The sequence below is a fragment of the Crinia signifera genome, chromosome 6 (assembly GCF_055691185.1).
Source record: "Crinia signifera chromosome 6, ASM5569118v1, whole genome shotgun sequence".
NCBI classification, from domain to species: domain Eukaryota; kingdom Metazoa; phylum Chordata; class Amphibia; order Anura; family Myobatrachidae; genus Crinia; species Crinia signifera.
Window position 1 is genome coordinate 91471017 of NC_139222.1, and position 13866 is coordinate 91484882.

Consider the following 13866-nt stretch of genomic DNA (forward strand, 5'->3'; position numbering starts at 1 on the left):
CCATTGAATTTCCAGGTGTAACTATCTTCCTCTAAGCTACAGAGCTACAGCTACGCTAGGAGTAATAAATTGCAGGGTCCTGCAAACCCTGGTAAATGCCATTCTCCAGCACCTGGAAATAAAGGATAACCAGATCACCATTCCAGAGAAAGACTGGAGCATTTATGAGCCCCCGGCTGGGATGGCTACAGAGGAGGAGAAGAGGAGTAATATACAGTATGAGAACAACATTACTGTGACGGATCAGTGTCCTAGACAGACACATCTGGACAATATGGACACTGTGTATAAGGTAAAGAAAAATCAGTTGTGTAATTCCAATGTTATTTCCTAGCCTAGTCACACTGCAATTCAAATGCACTTTTTTTTTTTTTTTACATCAGTAATTTTTATTCAAATTTTTGTTCCGTTTCCACGGAAAAGGAAGAGGGTACAGAAAAAAGAGAAGGGGAGGTGGGAGGGGGAAAAGGAGTCATCTGATATATACTTATACCAATGGGGCATATATACATGCACTAGGTTTCTTAGAAAATTAAGTAACATTCAAAAACATATACAGTGCTCTGTAATAACCATATATACTAACAGTCATTTAAGAATTTCCTGTGAAGTGGTCAGCATTCAGCATCTAACAGAATATCCGCTCCTTCTTGAGAGGTAAATACTCTTGCCAACTGGACCATTTAACTGAGGGGGAGTTTTCCTGCAATGAATAGGGTAGGCCCAAGGTCTAGGTAGGCCCAAGGTCTCCATTTCAAAAGCCCGATGGGTTTTACGGATAATTTTGGGCAGCAGAGGAGGCGTGGGGTCTTTCCAGTGCTGAGCTATTGCGGCTCTAGTGGCTATGCATAAGTGGCCTAAAATATAACAGTCTGCTCGCGAGAGGTTTGCAGGAAAGATATGAAAAAGAGCAATGGAGGGGGATTCTTTAAGGGTAGTTTGAAACACTCTGGAGCCAAAGGTGAAGACCACATTCCATAGGGGGTGAATTTTGGGGCACGACCAAAATATATGGAAGATTTCTCCCACCCCTGAGCAATTTCGCCAGCAAAATTTAGATTGGTCTGGCCAGATTCTGTGTAATTTGGTTGGGGTAAAATATAGCCTATGCATGAGTTTGAAGTGCATTTCCTTATGGTTATTGCATTTGGACATCATATGTGAGGAGGAATAAATCGCTTCCCATTGCTTCTGGGTGAGAGTACCATTCAGGTCTGTTTCCCATTGCATTAGGGCTGGAGATTTCACCGGAATCACGGAATCCCGAAGCAGCGTGTACCAAAAACGAATGAATCCTTTGCTATTGCAGGTAGATAATTTGGAAAGTATATGAAGAGGGGGGAGGGATAGTGGTCCTGATAATTTAATAGCACTAGACAGCCAATGAGATATACGTAAATACTTTCCCCTAGGGTAGGTTAAATTGTGTCTGCAGTGCAGCGAAGGGGGTGATTCTAGAACCATCGGCTAAGACTGCAACTGTAGTAATACCGCAAGAGACCCATCTGGACACATTCAAGTCTGGGATCATTTCAGCGAGAACCACCAAGGAAAGTGACCCTGCAATTCAAATGCACATTGTTTGAAAAGTGACGGTCTGCTAAATAAAATCCATTGAATTTCCAGGTGTAACTATCTTCCTCTAAGCTACGTAACTACAGCTACGCTAGGAGTAATAAATTGCAGGGTCCTGCAAACCCTGGTAAATGCCATTCTCCAGCACCTGGAAATAAAGGATAACCAGATCACCATTCCAGAGGGAGACTGGGGCATGTATGAGCCCCCGGCTGGGATGGCTACAGAGGAGGAGCAGAGGAGTAATATACAGTATGAGAACAACTTTACTGTGACAGATCAGTGTCCTATACAGAAACATCTGGACAATATGGACACTGTGTATAAGGTAAAGAAAAATCAGTGGTGTAATTCCAATGTTATTTCCTAGCCTAGTCACCCTGCAATTCAAAAGCACAATTTTTTTTTTTACATCAGTAATTTTTATTCTAATTTTTGTTCCGTTTCCACGGAAAAGGAAGAGGGTACAGAAAAAAGAGAAGGGGTGGTGGGAGGGGGAAACAGGGAGTCATCTGATACCAACGGGGCATATATACATACAGTAGGTTTCTTAGAAAATTAAGTAACATTCAAAAACGTATACAGTGCTCTGTAATAACCATATATACTAACAGTCGGTTAAGAATTTCCTGTGAAGTGGTCAGCATTCAGCATCTAAGAGAATATCCGCTCCTTGAGAGGTAAAATACTCTTGCCAACTGGACCATTTAACTGAGGGGGAGTTTGCCTGCAATGAATAGGGTAGGCCCAAGGTCTCCATTTCAAAAACCCGATGGGTTTTACAGATAATTTTGGGCCACAGAGGAGGCGTGGGGTCTTTCCAGTGCTGAGCTATTGCGGCTCTAGTGGCTATGCATAAGTGGCCTAAAATATAACAGTCTGCTCGCAAGAGGTTTGCAGGAAAGATATTAAAAAGAGCAATGGAGGGGGGATTCTTTAAGGGTAATTTGAAACACTCTGGAGCCAAAGGTGAAGACCACATTCCATAGGGGGTGAATTTTGGGGCACGGCCAAAATATATGGAAGATGTCTCCCACCCCTGAGCAATTTCGCCAGCAAAATTTAGATTGGTCTGGCCAGATTCTGTGTAATTTGGTTGGGGTAAAATATAGCCTATTCATGAGTTTGAAGTGCATTTCCTTATGGTTATTGTATTTGGACATCATATGTGAGGAGGAATAAATCGCTTCCCATTGCTTCTGGGTGAGAGTACCATTCAGGTCTGTTTCCCACTGCATTTGGGCTGGAGATTTCACCGGAATCACGGAATCCCGAAGCAGCGTGTACCAAAAACGAATGAATCCTTTGCTATTGCAGGTAGATAATTTGGAAAGTATATGAAGAGGGGGAGGGATAGTGGTTCTGATAATTTAATAGCGCTAGACAGCCAATGAGATATATGTAAATACTTTCCCCTAGGGTAGGTTAAATTGTGTCTGCAGTGCAGCGAAGGGGGTGATTCTAGAACCATCGGCTAAGACTGCAACTGTAGTAATACCGCAGGAGACCCATCTGGACTCATTCAAGTCTGGGATCATTTCAGCGAGAGCCACCAAGGATAGTGACCCTGCAATTCAAATGCACATTGTTTGAAAAGTGACGGTCTGCTTAATAAAATCCATTGAATTTCCAGGTGTAACTATCTTCCTCTAAGCTACAGAGCTACAGCTACGCTAGGAGTAATAAATTGCAGGGTCCTGCAAACCCTGGTAAATGCCATTCTCCAGCACCTGGAAATAAAGGATAACCAGATCACCATTCCAGAGAAAGACTGGAGCATTTATGAGCCCCCGGCTGGGATGGCTACAGAGGAGGAGAAGAGGAGTAATATACAGTATGAGAACAACATTACTGTGACGGATCAGTGTCCTAGACAGACACATCTGGACAATATGGACACTGTGTATAAGGTAAAGAAAAATCAGTTGTGTAATTCCAATGTTATTTCCTAGCCTAGTCACACTGCAATTCAAATGCACTTTTTTTTTTTTTTTACATCAGTAATTTTTATTCAAATTTTTGTTCCGTTTCCACGGAAAAGGAAGAGGGTACAGAAAAAAGAGAAGGGGAGGTGGGAGGGGGAAAAGGAGTCATCTGATATATACTTATACCAATGGGGCATATATACATGCACTAGGTTTCTTAGAAAATTAAGTAACATTCAAAAACATATACAGTGCTCTGTAATAACCATATATACTAACAGTCATTTAAGAATTTCCTGTGAAGTGGTCAGCATTCAGCATCTAACAGAATATCCGCTCCTTCTTGAGAGGTAAATACTCTTGCCAACTGGACCATTTAACTGAGGGGGAGTTTTCCTGCAATGAATAGGGTAGGCCCAAGGTCTAGGTAGGCCCAAGGTCTCCATTTCAAAAGCCCGATGGGTTTTACGGATAATTTTGGGCAGCAGAGGAGGCGTGGGGTCTTTCCAGTGCTGAGCTATTGCGGCTCTAGTGGCTATGCATAAGTGGCCTAAAATATAACAGTCTGCTCGCGAGAGGTTTGCAGGAAAGATATGAAAAAGAGCAATGGAGGGGGATTCTTTAAGGGTAGTTTGAAACACTCTGGAGCCAAAGGTGAAGACCACATTCCATAGGGGGTGAATTTTGGGGCACGACCAAAATATATGGAAGATTTCTCCCACCCCTGAGCAATTTCGCCAGCAAAATTTAGATTGGTCTGGCCAGATTCTGTGTAATTTGGTTGGGGTAAAATATAGCCTATGCATGAGTTTGAAGTGCATTTCCTTATGGTTATTGCATTTGGACATCATATGTGAGGAGGAATAAATCGCTTCCCATTGCTTCTGGGTGAGAGTACCATTCAGGTCTGTTTCCCACTGCATTTGGGCTGGAGATTTCACCGGAATCACGGAATCCCGAAGCAGAGTGTACCAAAAACTAATGGATCCTTTGATATTGCAGGTAGATAATTTGGAAAGTATCTGAGGAGGGGGGAGGGATAGTGGTCCTGATAATCTAATATAACTAGTCAGCCAATGAGATATACGTAATTACGTAAATACTTGGGGTAGGTTAAATTGTGTCTGCAGTGCAGCGAAGGGGGTGATTCTAGAACCATCAACTAAGTCTGCAGCTGTAGTAATACCGCAAGAGACCCCTCTGGAGACATTCAAGTCTGGGATTTCAGCAAATGACAAAATGCCCATTCCAGAGGAAGACTGGAGGATGTACTGTATGAGCCCCCGGCTGGGATGGCTACAGAGGAGAAGACAAGTAGGATACAGTATGAGAACAACATTACTGTGACGGATCAGTGTCCTAGACAGAAACATCTGGACAATATGGACACAGTGTATAAGGTAAAGAAAAATCAGTGGTGTAATTCCAATATTATTTCCTAGCCTAGTCACCCTGCAATTCAAATGCACATTGTTTGAAAAGTGACGGTCTGCTAAATAAAATCCATTGAAACACCAGGTGTAAATATCTTCCTCTAAGCTACGTAGCTACAGCTACGCTAGGATTAATAAATTGCAGGGCCCTGCAAACCCTGGTAAATACCAATCTCCAGCACCTGGATATAAAGGATAACCAGATCACCATTCCAGAGAAAGACTGGAGCATGTATGAGCCCCCGGCTGGGATGGCTACAGAGGAGGAGAAGACAAGTAGGATACAGTATGAGAAAAACATTACTGTGACGGATCAGTGTCCTAGACAGAAACATCTGGACAATATGCACACTGTGTATAAGGTAAAGAAAAATCAGTGGTGTAATTCCAATGTTATTTCCTAGCCTAGTCACCCTGCAATTCAAATGCACATTGTTTGAAAGTGACGGTCTTCTAAATGAAATCCATTGAAAATCAAGGTGTAAATATCTTCCTCTAAGCCCCTTTACCCATATCCTAGCCTCATACTGGACTCTTACTTATTTAGTAACAGTTTCTTACATAGCGCAGCATAGTACATTGCGCTTTGCATTAGGAGAATATGATATAACAAACTGTGTATTTACAGAGGGTCAATGGTATGAGGGCCCTGCTCGCAAGCTTACAATCTGTAGGGAGAGCATAACGGATATAAATACTTTTAGATGTGTGTAATAAACCGGAAAGTATATTAATTCCTTTTTCCTTTCTATATTGCAGTGTCAAAATAAAGCAGCCAGTATTTACCCTGCACAGTAACAAATGAACTCACCCAAATCTAATTCTTTCTGTACATTTTACATCTGCCCTCCTGCAGTGCACATGGTTTTGTCCATCTAAGAAGGATTTTGTCAGAAAGAGTGAACTAGAATAAGGCCCAATGTAACAACTCTGTAACAACACTGTATACATCCTCTCTCCACTTCTCTTCATATCCTTTGCCTAAGCGTGGAACTCACTGTATAAAGTCTTTACACCTTATTGCTTGTTACAGTCACTATTTCGCCATCAAATAATATTAGTCAGGGAAAATGACTTCATTTCTCCTTCTGAGGAGGAACAAAATAAATGTCTGCCTGTCATACAGTTATCATCTGAGGTAACTGCAGTCTCTGTGTTAACCCTGCATTAGGGTGGTAGCTTATTTTAACCTTCATGGGATAGCATACCCTCCAACTGTACCGATTCTGCCGGTACAGTACCGCTTTTTAACGGTCTGTACCGGCAAAAATGAAAGTGTACCGATGTACCGATTTTTGATGGCTCCTGACTCTGGGAGTTGTTGTTTCTAATTGTAGTCGCTGGCTGCTCTTCCGGCAGCAGAGGGAGATGATGGACAGCCGGAGCCATGCCAACTCCGCCGGCGCTTCCGCTGACGCCAGGAATGGAGCACAACATACGGCCATAGAATGGAATGGAGCACAACATACGGTGGCAGTCTACGGCCGGGACTGAGCGGGGCCTCTCTGCGCGGTATGTTACTCGCCCCTATGTGCAAAGCTTCAGCCCGCCGTACAGTGCGTGCAGGAGAGGACCGTCCTGAAACGCTGTACAGTGGGACTCCCGGTGTACAGTAACCTGCGCAGAGCCCCTATGTACTATTGTACTATGTGAAATGCTGATTATAGCCAAAGACAGCCCATATTTGGTATGTAGCAGAAGGGGCCCCATGTCAGAAACGTGCCTAGGACCCCATGGGGTCTCAATAAGGCTCTGCTCAAAGTTGTACTGCCAACCAGGAGGCTAGGAGGGTCTTTACATATAACAGGGACTGGCTGGCAACTGGTGGGGGTCCTCTTAAAAAAAAAAAAGGCACAGAACACATTCAGAAAGGGGGTGTGATCACGCCCACTTTAACTGTGACCACGCCCACTTCAACCCATGGCCACTCCCCCTTCCCAGATGTGTACCGATTTCTGCCCTTCAAATGTTGGAGGGTATGGGATAGTACATCTTTCAATATATACATTTGGGTGAGAGAAGAGCGTATTACAGCCTTTCTGAGGTAAAATGTATCTTTTCTGCCTGTGGCTGTGTATAAATATAGCTGACTTTAGCGATCTGAGGTAAAATGTCCTTTTTTGAGGTAAAATGTCTTTAAACTGTATACAGCTGTGTAGGTAAATATGAGAACACCTCTTTCCTGGGCTGATACAGGTATGTATGTATTTTGGGGCTGGACTCCCCACACCTCTCCTTTTATCATTTACAGTCCGACAGGTCACAGCAAAAACTTGAGAGAGAATCTCAGCAACTGATGAGCCGTCTCTGCATACCCCCAGTAAGTATAAGCATCCTCCATACTACCGCTATCTGCCACACTTTTTCCCTGGACTTCTCCTCACCAACTGCCCTGCCCAACTGTTGCTCACTCTCCTTCTGACCCTGGTCATGTGACATGCTACTGACTACTTTTTTTTGTTTTTGCCCAGCTGCTGAGGCTGCTGGGAATTATTCACCACTGTAAACAAATTCACTATAGCATGCTTCATCATGACACACAAAACATTGTATAGCAGGTTATTACATGTGTTGTTTGTAATTAATTCTGCAAACCCTGGCATGCTTTTCTCCAGCACCTGGATATAAAGCCTAACAAGATGGTGGCCCTTCCAGAGGAAGACTGGAGGATGTATGAGCCCCCGGCTGGGATGGCTACGGAGAAGGAGAAGACAAGTAGGATACAGTATAAGAACAACATTACTGTGACGGATCAGTGTCCTAGACAGAAACATCTGGACAATATGGACACTGTGTATAAGGTAAAGAAAAATCAGTGGTGTTACTCCAATATTATTTCCTAGCCTAGTCACCCTGCAATTCAAATGTTTGAAAAGTGACGGTCTGCTAAATGAAATCCATTGAAAATCCAGGTGTAAATATCTTCCTCTAAGCCTCATACTGGTGTATATATCATATATCATATATCAGTAACCTAAATTATCTGTAATACTGTATCTAGGAGCTTATATATTAGCATGTGAGCTGCACACTGTGGGGACATTCCAGCGTGTCTGCCCATATTTTTTAAAGGCGAAAACACGTTGCTTTTGCATTTTTAAATGATTACTGCTGTAAAAATTTGGACAGACTCACTGGAATTTCCAAATCGTGTGCAGCTCACATGCTATTAAGTAAGCCCTATATAGTGTATATAACTGTCATATACATATAGATGTTATTCAAAGTTGGAGCCGATTTCTATACGCGGTGTGTGTGGTGGTTGGGAACCCCCCGGCACTGACTACTCCGCTTTGCGTCTATTCATATACAGCCGCTCTCAGAGCGCTAGCCATGCCCCTATAATCATGACAGCGTGAGTGTCATCCTATTGAGATCATGCCCCTTTTAGTCCGGCCTCTCTCCCTTATCTGGTCCCGTTGCTCATCTTTTTAACATTGTTTGAGTAGGGATGGTCATCGGTGCAGCCACCATCGATGGTGATTTTGCAACCAGCCATCAATAGTCATAAACTATGTGATGGCTTACCATCGATAGTTTTAGCTATTGATGGTTATTCATTATCTTTGACTGAATGGCCTATGAGCCCATCAGAAAGTGGTGGCAGGGCTTCCCGGTGTTGGGGGATGGAGCTATGCTCTGTGTCCGGCACCTTGAAAAGAAAAATCGGTTATCCTTTGCCATCGATTTAGGGAAACCATCTGGTTCTCCCACATCGATGGCAAAAGTATTCAACATCGGCCTAAACCATCAATGATTTCAAATCCTCTATGGTCGATGGCCATCCCTATGTTTGAGATGTTTTTTCTTTGGATCTGTAAAGGTGCCTGAATGCTGAAGCAATACAGGGTTAAGATCTATACACAGTTATAGCATATTTTCTGTCTAGTGTAATTGCCAGCAGGGCCGGCGTTACCCCGCTCAGCAAAGAATGCAAAGCTCTGCATCCCTGCTGCTGTGCTTGTGCACTGATGCTGCCACTGCTTCTGTCATACTGTGGGCAGCAGTGCCGTCAGCATAGGCATACGCACATTGACTGTTAGGAGATCACAGGCACCCCCTAAGGCTGTGCACACCTTTCTGAACACCTCCCTGCCGCTAGCAATTACTTTTCACCAAAGACTTTTGGGTACTTATGTAATATCTGGGCTCCCGTTTTTCTTATGAGACCGCGTCCCCTCGCGGGGCTCGCTGCGCTCACCACGCTTCGGGCACGGTGGCTCGCTGCGCTCGCCACACTATATAAAATCAACTCCATGCGTAGTTGGATAGTAGGGGTATGAAAAAATGGGCTGCATTTAACATGGGAGCTCAGATAATACATAAGTACCGACTTTTGCTTTTTAGAACTGTATTCCATTAAATGGTCTTGTACTAGACCATTGTCATATTACTACATACCTGCGTCATCCATATATGTTTGTGACTGTATTTGCATGTACTGTTACACAGAGTAATTAGGAGATTACAACTGAGATAGGCAGGAGATTATGGTGTGTATGAGAGAGGTTTTATATTGTAGCGAGTGCCAATAGATGGTGGTAGACACGCCTGATTAGCAATGTTAGACACACCCCTTTGATGGTGCACCCCCTAATAAAATGTGGTGCGCACACCTATGGCCGTCAGACTGAAGCTGCTGCAATCTTTCAGCTTACTGTCGCTACATGCAAACATCACATGAAGGTGGGAATCTGCCGTATACACTGACAGCCTGGTTTGTGTTGTTGACACTAGGCTAGGAATTATTCTCCTCAGGGGTGGATCCAGAACAGTATGACGGGGGGAACAATGAAGGATGGGGGTGACTTTTCACGCACTCCTGGGAAAGTCAGTGTAGCCTTGCCACAATGGGTGCGTCCTCAAAGGGGTATGCAGTAGCCACCAGTCATGTCTTTGTTGTACAAGAAGTGAGCGATGCCAGGGAGAGCAGTAGGAGGTGCCAGGGAGAGGAAGTGGGTGACAAAATGATGGGCAGATGCAATAGGCGACAGGGTGAGGGTGATAGTAGAGATGGGTGATGGTGTAGTGGGAGATTTAGAGGCAGTGGGTGAGTGTAAATTGTGATCATTAGAAGTAGGAGGTGTCAGAGAGAAGCAGTGGGTAAAGTGAAGTGGTAATGTTCTTGGAGAGGCAGAAGGTGACAGGAGAGCTATACCCCTTTTACACTGCCGCAAAAATCCGGGTCTTTCCCTCGTGGACCCAGGTCGCAGGACAGTACCTGGGTAGAGGGCAGTGTAAACGTGTATGCCGGGTCATCCGACCCGGCTCCCGTTTACAGCAATGGGGGAAGTCTAACCTCCAGACCGCAGCATCCTGCGGTCAACATGGAGGTTGGGCAAGGGGCGCACACAGCCTCCGCTGCTGTACTGTGCAGACAGCAGCGGAGGCAGGGAGGAGGTGAATGGATGCCTGTGTGCGGCATCCATTCACCTCACAGACGGGGCCTGGGGGGGTGCACGGGGGCAGCCCAGTAGCTTTTCTTGGTGCTGGGCTTTCCCCCAGTGCGACGATCGGCAGTCCTGGCGGGGTGATCAGTGGTCCCATTAAATGGAGATGATGTCATCTCCAAGCACCTCCCTCGTTTACACTGTGGGTCGGCACCGCAGTGTAAATGTCAAAAATCCCAGATCCGACCCAGATTGGAACGGTGTTCCAAACACCCGGTCGGATCCAGGATTTTGGTGTAAAAGGGGTTATGGTGATGCAGGGGAAAGGCGTAAGAAGCAGTAGATGGGAAGAAGCAGTAGATGACGTGGGGCCGCATTTATCAAACAATATTTGAGGCTAGATCCCTGAAAACCCCTTTTTTTGGGGGTTAGCTGCAAATATTAAGTATCACCCTAATGTACTAAAGGGGGACCGCAGCAGAAATCTCCAATCCCTGCTGCGATCCCCCCCTATACTGTCACTGGCTGCGTCCCCCATAGGTTGCTATGGGGGATGTGAAGCTGCCCGATGTATCAACATCAGGCAGCAGCGCTTCGCATCCCTGGGCTAACGCCATTCTGAGATGGCAATAGCCCATTGTAGCCTATGGGCTACTGATCGCACTGCTGACGGGGCAATGCGGTCAGTGAGGTCGGCGTGTGGTCAGCGCTAACCGCACATGTGCAGACCCTCTGGCTTCTGGCTCAGCAGATCATAGGGATGGACTCCTTTCAGAGCCCTCTTCTTGCGCTTGTGGGATGATACAGCCCAGTATTTTTACAATGCGATCCTGGGCAGAGTAACACATCGGCACCAAAAGAAAAAATATAAAGCGCCCTGGCCCACAATAAATGATGAAGCACATACTGTAGGCCTCCACAGGAAAATTCTAAAACACATAGGGTGTATTTATTATGTGATCCCGACTGTCAGAAGGAACCGACAGTCGGAATCGCGGGCTGTTTTTGTTTTATCCAACAGTAATTCGACAGTCAGAATTCAATGTTCCGTCTGTTGAGTGAATTTGACAATCCACAGCCGTTTATGACAAAACAGATCTGACTTTAAAAACAGTCGGATCTGACACCCTTCAATGCTGTCGGATTATTCGGTAAACCACTATTGGTCGACAGTAAAAGGTTGACATGCACATATGAAAAGGTCAGCATGAGTTTTTTATTGTTTTTTTTTCCATCTATGGATCTATGATGCCAGGGGCTTCAAGCTCGAAGTTAAGGGGGCTTCATGCTCCTTACCAAGTGGGATTGGACTGTACCTTGGTCACTGCCCACTTCTCCTGGGTCGTCAGGGCCAGGTATGTCCTTCTGGTGGTGTGTGGCTGACTCCCATGTCCCCTTGCTTCGTGTGTGCTGCCGCACCTTATGCTGGGCCAGGTGCCACCAACAGTGGTCCCTCCGTGCGGGTGTGCCCAGAGGTACAGGTCGGGTGTGCTGCCTCTTTAATGCCACCCTGCACTGCTCATCTCAGCCCGTCCTGTCAGTTGCTCTTCTACGCTGGACCGCGAGCCAATATGAGCTCACGGTCCAGGAGTGCTATCTGTAGAAACTCTCTGACTGTGAGGCGGTGATTAACAGGGATCAGGAAGCGATGTGGGCTGTGGCGCCATCCCCTCTCCTCACAACGTGGGACACACTCACACTATACTGGGCATGTGTGCTTCCCTCAGGCAAAACCGTGCTGACACTAACACCATAGGGCGTGCTGATAACTGACAAAGCACCCGTGAGGGGGGGAGCACCTACACCAGGGGATGTAATAATGATGATACTGTACATTCCCATGTTTCTCTCGCTCACTAAATGTCCTTTCTTATACGGCATTTATGGCATCTACTGCACATAAACTACAGCTATTATTCCCCATAACCCCCATAGTCTCTGTTATCCTTTTCACTTCACTTCAACTCCCGGCCAAGCCCCCTTCTCATCGAGCAGACCGAGAACGGGACAGCAAGCTCGACAGCCGTGACCCCCAGATTGAATACCCCCTATATGTTTTTTCGGTACTCTTTACCTAGAAGGCGGCCATCACGGGCATTGAATGCACTAAAAAATCGGGTGCGATGCGACCGACGCGATGCCTGCGATTTCCCATAGGGAACAATGTTAAATGTCTCAATTGACCAGATTTTCCTGTTCAATGCCTCAATTGACCCGATTTTTCCATAGGAAACAATGTTAAATGGCCCACAGAGGCCAAATAGGCACCCTGAAGTGTGAAATGGCCCCCACAATTGTTAACGCCACCCCACGATCAACGTGAACCGGAAGCGTGGCGAGCGCAGCGAGCCCGCGAGGGGCGGCGGTACGCGTCCTAAGACCTTTTCATACCCCCACTATCCACGTCCGCGTGGAGTTGAGAATAGATTAGTGTGGCGAGGGCAGCGAGCCACCGAGCCCGAAGCGTGGCGAGCGGACGCGGATACCTTTACAGGTATCCGCGTCCCCTCGCGGGCTTCACAGCTGTCCGCGTCCCCTCGCGGGGCTCGCTGCGCTCGCCACGCTTCTGGCTCGGTGGCTCGCTGCGCTCGCCTCACTAATCTATTCTCAACTCCACGCCGACGTGGATAGTGGGGGTATGAAAAGGTCGTAGGACGCGTACCGCCGCCCCTTGCTGGCTCGCTGCGCTCGCCACGCTTCGGGTTCACATTGATCGTGGGGTGGCGTTAACAATTGTGGGGGCCATTTCACACTTCAGGGTGCCTATTTGGCCTCTGTGGGCCATTTAACATTTTTTCCTATGGAAAAATCGGGTCAATTGAGGCATTGAACAGGAAAATCGGGTCAATTGAGACATTTAACATTGTTCCCTATGGGAAATCGCGGCCATCGCGTCGTTCGCATCGCACCCGATTTTTTTGTGCATTCAATGCCCGCGATTTTTTACTAACGATGCCCACGATCAAAATCGTGGGCGCCGTTCTAAGTAAAGAGTACTGTTTTTTTCTTCTATAGCATTAAAGGCATCTCATCTACTGCACGTAAGCTACAGCTGCAGCTATTCCCATAATCCCCATAGCCTGTGTTTTCCTTTTCACTTCTGCCAACCTTTTCCTATTCCATCATTTTTACTTTTCTTCTTTTTATTTCTAACCACCACCAGCATGGACCGATTTCCATCCCGGGCATGGATAAGAAGATCGTCCATGGTATGCACTGCCTTTTCCTAGAGATTTCCACCAGGCATGGTAAGGAAGTATTTAATGTTTACTCATCATAACAGGAGAATTCCTAAGGACAGTAGGGGTAGTATAGGCGAACCTGGAGGGGTGAGAAAACCCTTTTGAACATTTTACCATTGCATCTGCAGTCTCAGTTTGTGGCAGGAAGGAACCTACACAGTAATATTTACTTAATACGGCTGCAAATCAATTCCCTTTGGACAGATGTGGGAGACTCTATAGTGCCACCTGCTTATGCTACTCATTTAGGTGTATTTAATGCTTTCTGCAAGCTGTTACAGCGAGCAGTGCTGACTGCTCG

The 13866-nt window shown here is 45.9% G+C and overlaps 1 gene segment (V, D, J or C); it reads left to right on the forward strand.

The window, feature by feature from the left end:
• Positions 1-13866, forward strand: part of LOC146007801 (Ig mu chain C region secreted form-like) — a 37645-nt gene that overhangs the window by 5564 nt on the left and 18215 nt on the right. The window contains exons 2-4 of the C gene segment in view: positions 16-1903; positions 3209-7734; positions 13487-13571.